General features: G+C 52.0%; 1 long non-coding RNA gene across 1 annotated transcript; it reads right to left on the minus strand.

Moving 5' to 3' along the window:
* Positions 1 to 281: 281 nt before the first annotated feature.
* Positions 282 to 8,365, minus strand: LOC119250772 (uncharacterized). The gene is made up of 3 exons (XR_005126430.2): positions 8,268 to 8,365; positions 4,166 to 4,265; positions 282 to 559 (listed from the first exon to the last, which is right to left on the minus strand). It is a non-coding gene; the product is annotated as an uncharacterized LOC119250772 (long non-coding RNA).
* Between the last annotated feature and the right edge of the window lie 3,690 nt (positions 8,366 to 12,055).

Consider the following 12,055-nt stretch of genomic DNA (forward strand, 5'->3'; position numbering starts at 1 on the left):
TTGGGCCCCACCCCCCCGATTCCTGATCGGGCAACATCCTCTGAGAGACATTCATGCTTCTGCTCAAAGGTCAAGTAGAAATTACACTTGACATGTATCTCTGCAGACAGATGGAAGTTTCTGAGGAATCTGAATCTATGATTGAACCTGCACTTGATGTTCATTGATACGTTGTCTGATCTGGTTATAGCACCTTGAGGGTGTGGTTTTTTTAATGCAAATTATTTTTGAAGAACTATGTTTCACCTTTAAATTTTAAATGTTTCAGACATTCATTGCTTTTGTGTTTATTTTTAGGGGTTCCTGTAGTTTCCCAGGTTGTTTGTGGATGTCGTGCACAAGGTCTTCTCCCCCACTTTCTGGTACGTCGGGGATTATGTCACTTTTTACATCATGTAAAGTGAAGCATGGCAATATGTGTAAATTTTATTCTCGGGCAGCTTCTGTGCTGTAAATGCTGGTGTCTTCCGGCTGCTCACCCACCCTGAGAACATGAGCTGGGTGGGGTTCCCCCCTCATGCGTCCTCTCTGCAGCAGGACATGGTGTCTCCAAACACGCCTGATGGATCAAAACAGACTCAGTTTAGACAACATTTCTCTTATGAAATGTATGTTTTTTTAACATTCTTTAAAATGCATGTTAAACGCCAGACCGTGTACATTGAGATTTCAGAATAAAATCTGTTGGAGAAGTCCCTCAAGTTGCTCATCCTTCCTTGAAAGACCCTGAAGGAAGATTTCTCACCTCTGGGCCTCCATCACTCTTGGGCCACGGCCTTTACACACTTTCTGTTTTGGCTTTGAGCGAAGCCTCTAGACTCTGTTGAGAAGAGGATTTGACCTCGCGAGTGGGGCGATGTGGGGTCATGTTAATAATTGCCATTTGCCAAGTCTTTGCTGTCTTGTTTTGGGGTTCCATTGCTGCCCCTCTGTGTGTGCGGTGCCCCCTCACACTCCACGGAACACCCACTTGAACACCCTCCTGCCTCCACAAATCAAGGACAGGGAACCCCAAGGGTAATAAACAAGTGCCCCCCACACACACTAGAGAGCTCCTGGGCCTCAGAAACTGCTGTGAGCACAGGCCATTCACGGGGAGAAGCCACGTGCACCCCACGCTTCTGACAAGGGCGAGTGTCCATCCACACATGTTTGTCCCCACCACAACAGGGAGTAGCACACCAGTCCAGACAATGGCCAGGCCTAGGCAGACAGTCTCTAAGGAGGACGCCCGGTGCCTGCAGAGTCACAGGCAGGTGGATTCAGACCCAGACACTGCTCTGTGCTCGCTGGCACGTCCTGACCCCGCACGGATGTGTTTGTTCCTGTCTCTGGATGGGCTCATCCTGCGGGGCCAGCGGAGTCCAGGGAGTGATCGTGTCATTATTCAGCGTTAACATCTAATAAGCTGGGCTGACGCTGTCCTGCTGCTTCCTGGGACCTCTAAGAGCTGCCGGTGATGATGCTTCCACTCCTCACACTTTCAACCGTGTCCCCTTCCCTCAGCGGGTGCTGGACACCGGGGTCCACAAGGTGGACAGACTCGAGTCTGAGTCTGGAGAGATTAAATGTGGGGATGTGCTCCTGGGCTGAGAAGCTTTTTTCAGCCGGGGTGAGCAGGAAGGACTGACCATTCTCTTCATGGGCTGAGGCGTTTCTACCAGAAGGGTTTAAGTGAGGAAGCGGGATGCCCCACAACCAGCTGAGCAGCACCCAAACCCCTCCAGCCCTCCACGACCTTCTCCCTGAGGCCAAAAAGACACCCTGTCTGGTGCTGACCCCGCCTGCCCCTACCATGAGGCAGAGCAGGGAAAGGCAGAGTTGTCTCCCGGATGGTGCAGGGTCCAGAGCATCGGTGGTCACAGTTCCCAAAAGCAGGATCCCCCAGGGGCGGTCATGTGTCGACCATGAGGACGAGGGGGTGGTCATGAGGGAGCACTGGTGGGTGGGGGGTGCCGCAGTGTCTGTCCCCCTAAAGGTGCCTGTGGGGATCCCTGGAGTTGGGAGAAGCACCAGGTGCCATCACGTCTGCGGCCATGGACAGACACCCCTGGGCAGCACATGTCCCTCACACCGGCCTCCGTCAGCCCCGGCCCTGAGCAGAAGCCACAGGACATCCCCCCGCCCCGCACTGCCCTCGGGACCGTGTCCGCCTCACAGAGCCCTTTGGGCACAAATATCTGCATTTCAGTCAAAGGCGAAAATGCATCTGGGACATTCTGGGACTTGTCATGTGTGTCCTCCCGTGCCGTGGACACACACGGGACCACATATGAAGATGTCACTTCCCATCAGGGGAGGAAACAGACTTGAGTCACTTTGTATCCATCCTGCGACTGCCTCACGGTCCATGCAGCTACCCCGGGCCCGGCCAGCTCTGTGCTGACCACTGTCAGGTTGGCTCCTACGCCAGAGAGAGATTCCCGCCAGTCACATGTCTGGAGGAGGCTCCTCACATGCAGGTTCCTCAGTGTCCCCTGAGCCCTGTCCTTCCCCGACGTGGCTGGCCACGGATCCCCTCCAAACCCTAGGGGACCCCAGGCCCACTATGTCCACCCTGTGCGCACCCGGGCCTGGATTGTCCACATGAAAGCGATGTCCAGGCGACAGCAGAAGCAAGTCAGACTCTCAGGCCACTGGAGGGGTCGGCAGGAGCGTCAGGACAGGGAGAGTTGCTGTGGCACCAACAACTTGCACTTCGGGGTCCAGTTTCTGCCCCGTCTCGTCCAGGTCCGGGGTGTCTTTGTTGTCCTGTTCGTCCTGTCCCCCACACTGCCTGCCGCCCTGCCAGTGCCTCCCCCCACCTGCCAGGACCAGGAGGGCCCACGGGGTGTGGCGGTGACTTTCCTGCTCCCTGTGGATGCGGCTTGTCCTGGCTCTGATGACGGGGCCATCCTGGTCCCAGGGTTGTCAGGGTAGGGGATGGGGCCTGGAGAACAGGGTAAGTTACATTCTTTCCTACAGAGGAATCCACCAGCAAAATTGCCCCTGACACACTCATACACCAATTATCACTGTGATGTGCCACAGGACCACACCAATTAAGACCGTGACCTGAACAAGGGTGCTTGTCCCTCTGGAGTAAAGTCACTTGATGGATGGATCTTGGACAGTGTCCAGCCCATGGACACCAGCACCAGAGCTCAAATAGCCCAGCCCTGAGGCCCTGCTCTGTCCATGAGGCGGCACAGGATAGGGTGGAACATCCTGTGAGTGCTCAGTCTCCCCACAAGCCCCAAACATGGAGAGGCCTGGACGCCCTCTGTCCCTCCATGGGGACAACCTCAGGACAGAGACTCGACACGGCAACAGGAACTTTCCCCCCAGACTGCAGGTATCTGCCCCAGCTGTTTGCAGGGGAGAATCCACTCACACTTGAGAGTTTTCAGATCAAGCTTCATTTTAGACTGGAGAATGTGCCATAGTTAAACCATTCACTTTGTAAATCATGACAACTAATGCTGACGGGGCCCAAGTTGTTATGTCCCACTGCCCTGTCAGCCTGAGGCTAAAGGAGAGAAAACACATTCTCTTGTAATTTACGATGCTCAAAGATATTGAATTTTAATATATTGATCAAAGGTTTTGCTACATGGGACACATGATGATTTCTGCCTCACACCTGGGAGAGCAACAGCACACTCATTATGTTCTGGGCGCTGAATAAATCACAGTCATCAATAGAATTGGATGGTGTAGAAGACATTCCAGAGGGAATTAAAAATTACACTTATTGTTCAATTCAGAATGTTATGCCTTTTCTCCTGAACATGATGACAGATATGAGTCAGGTAGAAATTCAGTAACTTGTCAGCGACACTGTTGACATCTTAAAGGCTCTCGCACTAACATGATGGTGGTGCCGACATCTGCCTATTTGTGGACGTGAGCTTGGGATTTTTCCCCAACTCCACACTCAGGGACTGTCAGTGTAATTGTAAAATGAGTCACAATATTTAATCAAGGCCGGGAAGAGATATGTCAAGTTATTTTATCTGATATAAAGATGTATTTGAGGTCACTTGACAGATGTCAACATTTTTTACCAACATGAACCCTGATTTATTTTCTTGTTTTTACAGCGGGGCCCAAACCAGGCTCCCAGAGCCCGTTTTGGAAGATAAATTACCCTTTCGGGACGGGTGGTAACGCGGGCGTTTCTCACCTCACCAGAGCAGCCTTTGTCATGCCGTGCCCGACTACAGGAAAGAGCAGCAGTGACGCCTCCGTCCCCACAACGTCGCGGAGAGATTGACTTAAAGGGCCTGGAAACAGCAGGGGACGTCACACAGGAAGATTCTCCGCCCAGCCTCTCCCCCGCGGCCACACGCCCTGCCATGGGACGGTCGCGTGGTGGCGGTGAAGGCAGCTCCGGGTGCAGCAGGACGCGGAGACTGTCCCACACTTGCTCCACACGCAGCCGCCTGGCCAGCAAGAAGCAAGATCTGCTCGCTGAGGGGCGGCCCGTTCCAGGCCCCTCACAGTCCAGGCTACACACACAAGGCCTCTTCCCGCAGGGCAGAGGACACGGCGGGCGCAACGCCCATCCAGGAGCCGCACGCCATGCACAGCTGCCCACGACCGTGGCCCCGCTACGGCCCCTCCCCGCGTGAAGACCACGGAGAACCCCCCACGAGCAGCCGCCGTCACACCCCACAGACGGGCAGGCGGGAGGCAGAGCAGCCACGTGCATGTGACCAAACACACATGCAGCAACGCGTGAGGACACGAACCTTCCCCTCAGAGGGTCCAGTTCGCTTCCCTCTGTCGTTCATTCTGCTGAATTTACCCCTGACATTCCTTCCCCTCGCCACCCCCCCTTTTCCCTTCCAACCTTGATTTACCTCCCTCACCCTCACCCCACCCACCTCCCAGGTCCCCCCATGAAGGGCACATGTGGGTGACGGTGACTTTCCAGCGCCCCTTGGATGTGGCTCATTATGGCTTTGATGACAGGGCCACTCCTGGGTCCCCTGAGGCCGGACAGTGATGATGAAAGAGACCTTTGTGGAACATTAATTACAAGCCTTTCCTACAGGGTCACAACACACACAAAATCGCCTCTGACACACTCAGGGCGCTAATTGCTCACTGGGATGTGAGACAGGATGACACCAATTAAGACAGTGACCTGAACAAGGGCACTTGTCCCTCGGGAGGAAGGTCCTTGAGGGCTGGAATCTGGACCGTGTCCAACCCGCGGACACCAGCTCCAGAGCTCAAATAGCCCAGCCCTGAGGCCCTGCTCTGTCCATGAGGCGGCGCAGGACGGGGTGCAACATCCTGTGTGTGCACAGAGGCTCCCCATGAACCCCGACCATGGAGTGAGAGGCCGGGATGCCCTCTGTCCGCGCCATGGGGACAAGCTCAAGAGAGACAGGCCACGGCAGCAGGAACTTCCCCCCAGACTGCAGGTATCTGCCCCCAGCCACTTGCAGGGGAGAATCCACTGAGACCTGAATGACTTTAGAGCTCATGCCTTATTTCAGACTTGAGGAAGTGTCATAAACTATTCATTTTCTAAATAGCGAAAACTGATGCTAACGTTATACAATGTTCAACTTCTCAATGCCGTATTGTGCTGAGATGACTTGCAATGTGAGAAAATATGTTTTCTTCTCACTTAAGGCATTTAGAAGATTTTTCCTGGAATACATTTGTGATATTAGAGGCATTTCACGTACAGTGTCGCCTCACATGGATGGCAGCCTTGGGGGTGGTGCGGGGCAGAGTAAAAATGACTCCAAGTGCAAGCAGATACTCATAAAGGGCCACCCCATCCTGCTCCCATCTCAAGGGCAGTGCAGCGCCTCAGGGTTGGGCTATTTGAGCTCTGGAGCTGGTGTCCGGATGTGTCTGGATGTGACCGCTCCCGTGGCAGGCCTCACTTGTATTTGGGGTCACACTCAGGCAATGCAGGCGTGTCTGTGAGGAAGGTGTGGGGTGCATGGTGGGTGGGGATGGGGATGCTAAATGTCTGGCATGAGTTGGGGGAGGGAACGGGAGCTGCTGCGGGGGCTCCGTGTCACTCCCTCAGGACGACCCTTGCCCTTGTCTAGCCCTGTCACCGCTTCCTTCCTGTCACAGTGGTCACTGGCGAAGCTGCTCTGGTGCCAGGTCTGCCTGTGTTCCCAGCAGGTGGGCTCAAACCAAGACTTTGTCCTGACCGTAGGCTCCTGCCTGACCCACATTAGCTGAATAATCAGCAGAAACTTCCGGGCACCAGGCAACAGCCCAAGAACCAGGGGGTGGGCCCGACAACCGTGTCTGTGACCATCGCCGCTCATACCTGTGACGTGGGCGCGGAGCCAGGGAGGAGCCAGAAAGGAAAGAGCCACGACAGTCAGGGATGTCCACGACCATGGGGGAGGACTCATGGGGAGAGTCCAGGGACACTGCTGGCAGTGACGGGGCCACGAAGAGCCTGGCCTGGCTCCGGGCCACAGCAGGTCCCGCACTCAGAGGAGCCAGTTCCCTCCAGACCCAAATGTCCTCTCCTGCCCGGGGGGACTGGAGGGCTGGGGGGATTTGGGGGGGCAGGGAGTGGAGACTCGGAGCACACTCGGGGCCCCTCTCACAGGGAGCCACCCCCTTGCTGGGGTGGGGATGCTCTGAGGACAGGGGTGCTGGGCCTGTCTGTTGCCAGCAGGACGCGGCGTCAGGGGAGTGATAGGCAAGGGGCTTGAGGCAGCATCTGGGGAGACGGATCTTTCTTTCAACACGCGGCACAGCCACGACTGTGTCCGTTACTGGACATGCGCTTTCAGGGGGATCCGACCCATCACCCTCCGCGCAGGACACAGTCTCACACTGTGACAGGAAGGTGTCCCCGTAGCTGATCAGGGCCCTGGCAGAGACGGGGCTTGTGTATCTGTCGTGAGACATTTGAGTTCAACGTCACTCAGAAGAATCCCAAGCCCTGACCACAGACTGTGCTCAGTTATTCCCTTTTCAGTTCAAACATCTGGGTCATTTCAGCGCATTCTCCTGAAAGTCCTGCCTCCCCAGGGCCTGCCCCTCTGCCACCCCACAGAATGGGGAGAGGGTGAGGTTGGGGAGGGGGAGAATGGGCAGGGGGAGAATGGGCAGGGCTGCCCTATGTCCAAATATCCCCACTCACGCCCGGGCCTGGAGGGAGGGACAAACCCGCACCCCGGGGACCCGGGGCCCTGGAACTGGCAGGGACAGCCACACGCACAGACTGTCCGGCTCAGCCCCAGAGCAGCCTCCTCCCTGCACAGATGTGCATGAGTCTGAGGGTGACAGAGGGGCTGGGAGGGACCTGGGGTGGATGAGTCCATCCTGTAGGAGGGACGTGTTCGGGTGACCCAGGAGGAGACTCTGCGGGAGACACTAGAGGTGGAGGAAGGTCCTTTAATGGGACATCATGACGAGACAAGCTGGTGGCCAGCGTCCCAGCCTTGGCTCCCAGAGGTTGAACGTGGGGACAGTGAGCGGAGAAGCAGCACAGGACATAGACCTGAGCGGCTCTGCCAGGAGCATGTGGGGGCTATGCTGGGAACGCGGCTGCTTAGTGTACACTGAGCCTTGACGCCCATGACATTACCGGTTTCCACAGTGAGTGTCTCGAGGGCAGGGCGAAGGGGTACAGGTTTCTAGGTGGAGGGAGAGGATCAGTGAGTTTCCTGCTCAGAAGTGGCCGCGGATCTGATGGGCCTGACCCGGGTCCCCGAGTGGCTGGGGTGTGGGGCCAGAGGGATGGCTCAGTCCTCTGTGCTGGGTGGATCAGTGACAGACAGGGGAGGACAGTTTGTGGTGGTTCATGTCCCTCATATGAATTGTTTGGACAACATGATGGTTTGCTTTCAGAAGAGCTGCAAATGTAGTGGTTTGACAGGACGGTGCTGCTGGGAGAATGACTGGGGATCAGACTCCTGAGGACAAGGCGTGTGGGTGCTGAGGAGCTGCTGATATTGACTTAAGGCGCTCAGTTATGTTCACCTGGGGAGATGGGGCAGTGATGATTTCTACCTCCCCACATTTACACAGATGATGGCTCCAGGGGTAACCAATCTCACAGCCATGACAGAATTCGTCCTCCTGGGGTTCCCCACCCAGGGGACCATGGGCTTCCTGCACCCGCTGCTCTTCTCCCTGGTCTACCTGTGTGCCCTTCTGGGGAACAGGCTCATCGTTCTCATCACCACCCTGGACTGGCACCTCCACACCCCCATGTACTTCTTCTTGAGGAGTCTGTCCTTCTCGGACCTCTGCCTCATCTCAGCCACGGTCCCCAAGTTCATTACCAACTCTCTGAGGCAGAGCAGCTCCATTTCCTTCCCGGGCTGTGTCATCCAGGTCTTTGTGCTGATTATGTCAGCAGGTGCAGAGATGTGCCTCCTCACGGTGATGAGCCTTGACCGCTATGCTGCCATCTGCCACCCCCTGCACTATGAGGTCATCATGAGCATGGACAGGTGTGTGCAGCTGACAGCTGTGTCCTGGCTGAGTGGGGGTCTCTATGCTGTGATGTTCACAGCTGGTACCTTCTCCTTGTCCTACTGTGGGTCCAACGTGGTCCACCAGTTCTTCTGTGACATCCCCCAGTTATTGGCTATTTCCTGTTCAGAAAATTTAATGAGCGAGCTTGTCCCCATTCTCATTTGTGTGGTCTGGGGTATGTGCTGTTTTATTTTCATCATCATTTCCTATGTCCACATCTTCTCTGCTGTCAGGAAGATCCCATCCACAGAAGGGAAAGCCAAGGCCTACTCCACCTGCCTTCCCCACCTGCTGGTTGTGGTGCTGTTTCTCTCCGCTGGGCTCTTTGATTATCTGAAGCCAACCTCAGAGACCCCATCCATGTCTGACCTGGTCATTTCTATGTTCTACACGGTGGTGCCCCCCACCTTTAATCCCCTCATTTACAGTCTGAGGAACCAAGCCATGAAGTCGGCGGTGGGGAGACTGATGAAGGGGAGACTCACCAAAATGTATTAGAGAAGATGAGTCATGACTCCATTATGAGAGACATATTTTAAAATTTCACATCATTCTCCCCTTTATATTTGTATAGTTACATGTAATTCCATTTCATAATTAAAGATATATTCTTATTTTTAAATTATATTTAAGATGACTCCATATACCCCTATAGCTTTAAAGGTTTCTCTTGTTAACACTTAGATGTTCTTTGATATTCTGTGTGTACTCGTGTTTGAATTTCTAGCCACTCTTTGCTGTTCCCCATTTCTGTGCTTCCGGCCAATAGGGGCGATGGTTGGGTTTCATCTCAGTCGTCAGCAGAGGTTTTCTCACTGGGGCAGCATCTCCAGTCTCTAAGGCAGCTTCCCCTCTAATGTCACTGACCCTCAGGGTCACGTGTGGGATCAGGGGACACGGTTAGGATAGAGTCCCCTTTAGTTGGTGAGTGAGGCCTACACAGAATAAATAAGGCCCGAAGATCCATAGTGAATTGAGTATCCATGACCTTCTGTCGATAAGGACCACACGTTACATGGTGGAAACCCTCCCAGAAGCTCTGGTGTGGGTACCTTAGGCATTTTCCATAAACTCACCAAGCACAGTGAACATCAGAAATAAGACAGTGACTTGAAAGCTATTATTTTCAAGTGCAGTAAAATCACTAAAACTGACAATATATAGTGGGTAGGGTTCTTTAAGAAACAGTAATGGGGAGTCCCTGATGGTACGTACAGTGGGTGCAGCACAGTGCTATAAAGCTGTCCGCAGACTCTGCAGCACTGGTGCAGTTCCCGGCCAGCCAGGGAGCCACCCACATGGTGTGGCAGACCTCTCTTGCCTCACCCGCTGCTCCCCTCAGCAGTGTATTTCGGTCAATCTGGCTCTCACCCCCAACACCTCTCACCCCAGCTCTCACCCCCCACACCTCTGTCCTGTACCCCAGCTGTTGTATAAATATTTTTTTAAAAGAAACAATAAAGGAATTTAGCAAACTATAATGGTAAAATCAAAATAATAGCACGTGGACTGCACAATAGTCTAATATTTCCAGGAACAGTTGAGGAACGGCACTCACAACCTCACACCGCACTTCACACGTGTGATTATCCACATTTATTTAATTACCTAGAATGCCTGGGAATTTGAGGACAGTGTCCTTCTGGGCACCTTATTACAGGGATCTCACCCAGAGTGTTTGTGTTTCCATGTGGAGTTCTTCAAACAAGAAAACTCATCAGATTTACATATCATGAATGATATTATCATTTAGTGTAGACGTAAAGACATAAAGAATTTGGGCCTCCGCAGTGGTGCAGCGGTTGAGCACTGGGTTGCGAAGACAGTTCAATCCCCGGCTGCTCCCCGGCCACCAGGCGAGGGTCCCACATGGCGTGCAACCTCTCCTGCCACCTGCTGCTCCCCTCAGCAGTGTACTTTGTCTGCCTGCTCTGCTCCCCGCTCTGGCTCTGGTGACTTCTCTCACCCTCCCGCACTTCTGACTGTACCCAGTGCTTGTACAAATAAATAAATAAATAAATAAATCTTTAAAAAAAAAAAGACATAAAGAATTTCAGGTTTAAATTGGGGAAGTGAAAAGCCCCTGAGTGAACTTGCTGTCTGGCCTCAGCTCCTCTCTGCTGACTGCATCCACCTATGGTTTCCCGTCATGATGTCCAAGGTTTAAAAATTTCACACCAAAGTATTTCAATATAAAATGTAGTCCCAATTGGACATCAGGCCCTTTAACTGTTTCTCACACAGGTCACCCACTGAGGGCATCAGGCTGACCTTGCCTTCAGCCCAGGCGAGTCCCACAGGGCACATGTCAAATTTGGAGGCAGCCCGCAATGGTTAAAAGATGACATCATCTTGATACATAAACATCTGGGTTGACAATTGCTACTGTTTTTTTTTTTTTTAAATCCTTGGCATGTTATTTATCTGATGATAAATAACTGTTAAAATTAATTCTTGATACTGTCATAGTTTACTGGTCAATAAAATTTATGGGATATAATGACAATAAAGTTATGAGATATGAGGAGAATTCAATACATGTATTGAATTAAGAACCTGAATCAGGGTATTATAAACATATGCTGAGACTATTCATAGCCTACATTTTCCACTTGTGTATAAAATAAATAAAAATTTAAATTAAAATATTAACTGCCTCAAGATTGTATGAATTTAAATATTTAAGCACATTTTAAACAGTTGTACAACATAATATACACTAAGAACACTAAAGACTCCACCGAAAACAACAAATTAAGCAATGAGCCACATCAGTGTAGTTGGAAGCTGACACAATCAACACACGAAAATCAACTGCCTTCTATATGCACAAAATGAACTAGAATTGAAGAAAACAATCCCACTTATAATCACTAGACTAACTAACATGGAGTAAATTAAAAAATGAGGTGAAGATAAAAGAAAAGACATTGTTAAAAGAAATAAAATCGACAAAGAAATGGAAGGATATTCCCCGCTCTAGGCTTGGAAGAATCAACATTACCAAATGCCCATCTGACACAAAGCAATTTTGAAGATTCAATGTAATCCCAATAAGAACTTCAGTGGCATTCTCCAAGGATATAAAACAAACATTACTGAAAAGTAAAAGACCCCGAACACCCAAAACAACACTGACAAAAAGAGGAAGAATGGAGGCAGCTCACTCCAGACTCCAGTCCATACAATAAAGCTCTAATATTTAAATCAGCATGGCACTGGGACAAAAACAGACCCCTGGAATATAACAAGGGCCAGGAACCCACCCTCATCAGGATGGACAGTGACTCTGCGACAGAGGAGCCAGAGCAGGCACTGGAGCAGGGAAAGTGGAGAGATGGTGCTGGGAGAAGCAGACAGACACACGCAGCAGTGAGAATCAGGTCCTGCCCCACACCCTACAGAAGAGTAAACTCAAGCAGATAAACGCCTGTTTCCATGTGTGACATCACCACCGTCATGCAACAAACCTAAGGATATGACACCATGAGCAGAAACCCTAAAATACTGTTTCCTAAAGATTAAAAGCAAATTATCCCAACAAAGGACAATTCTAATGTAAGTGCAGGGACAGGTGCTGGCTAGAAAAGAA

The sequence above is a fragment of the Talpa occidentalis genome, unplaced genomic scaffold (genome assembly GCF_014898055.3).
Source record: "Talpa occidentalis isolate TD23 unplaced genomic scaffold, MPIMG_talOcc4v2.1 talOcc4.18, whole genome shotgun sequence".
NCBI lineage: Eukaryota > Metazoa > Chordata > Mammalia > Eulipotyphla > Talpidae > Talpa > Talpa occidentalis.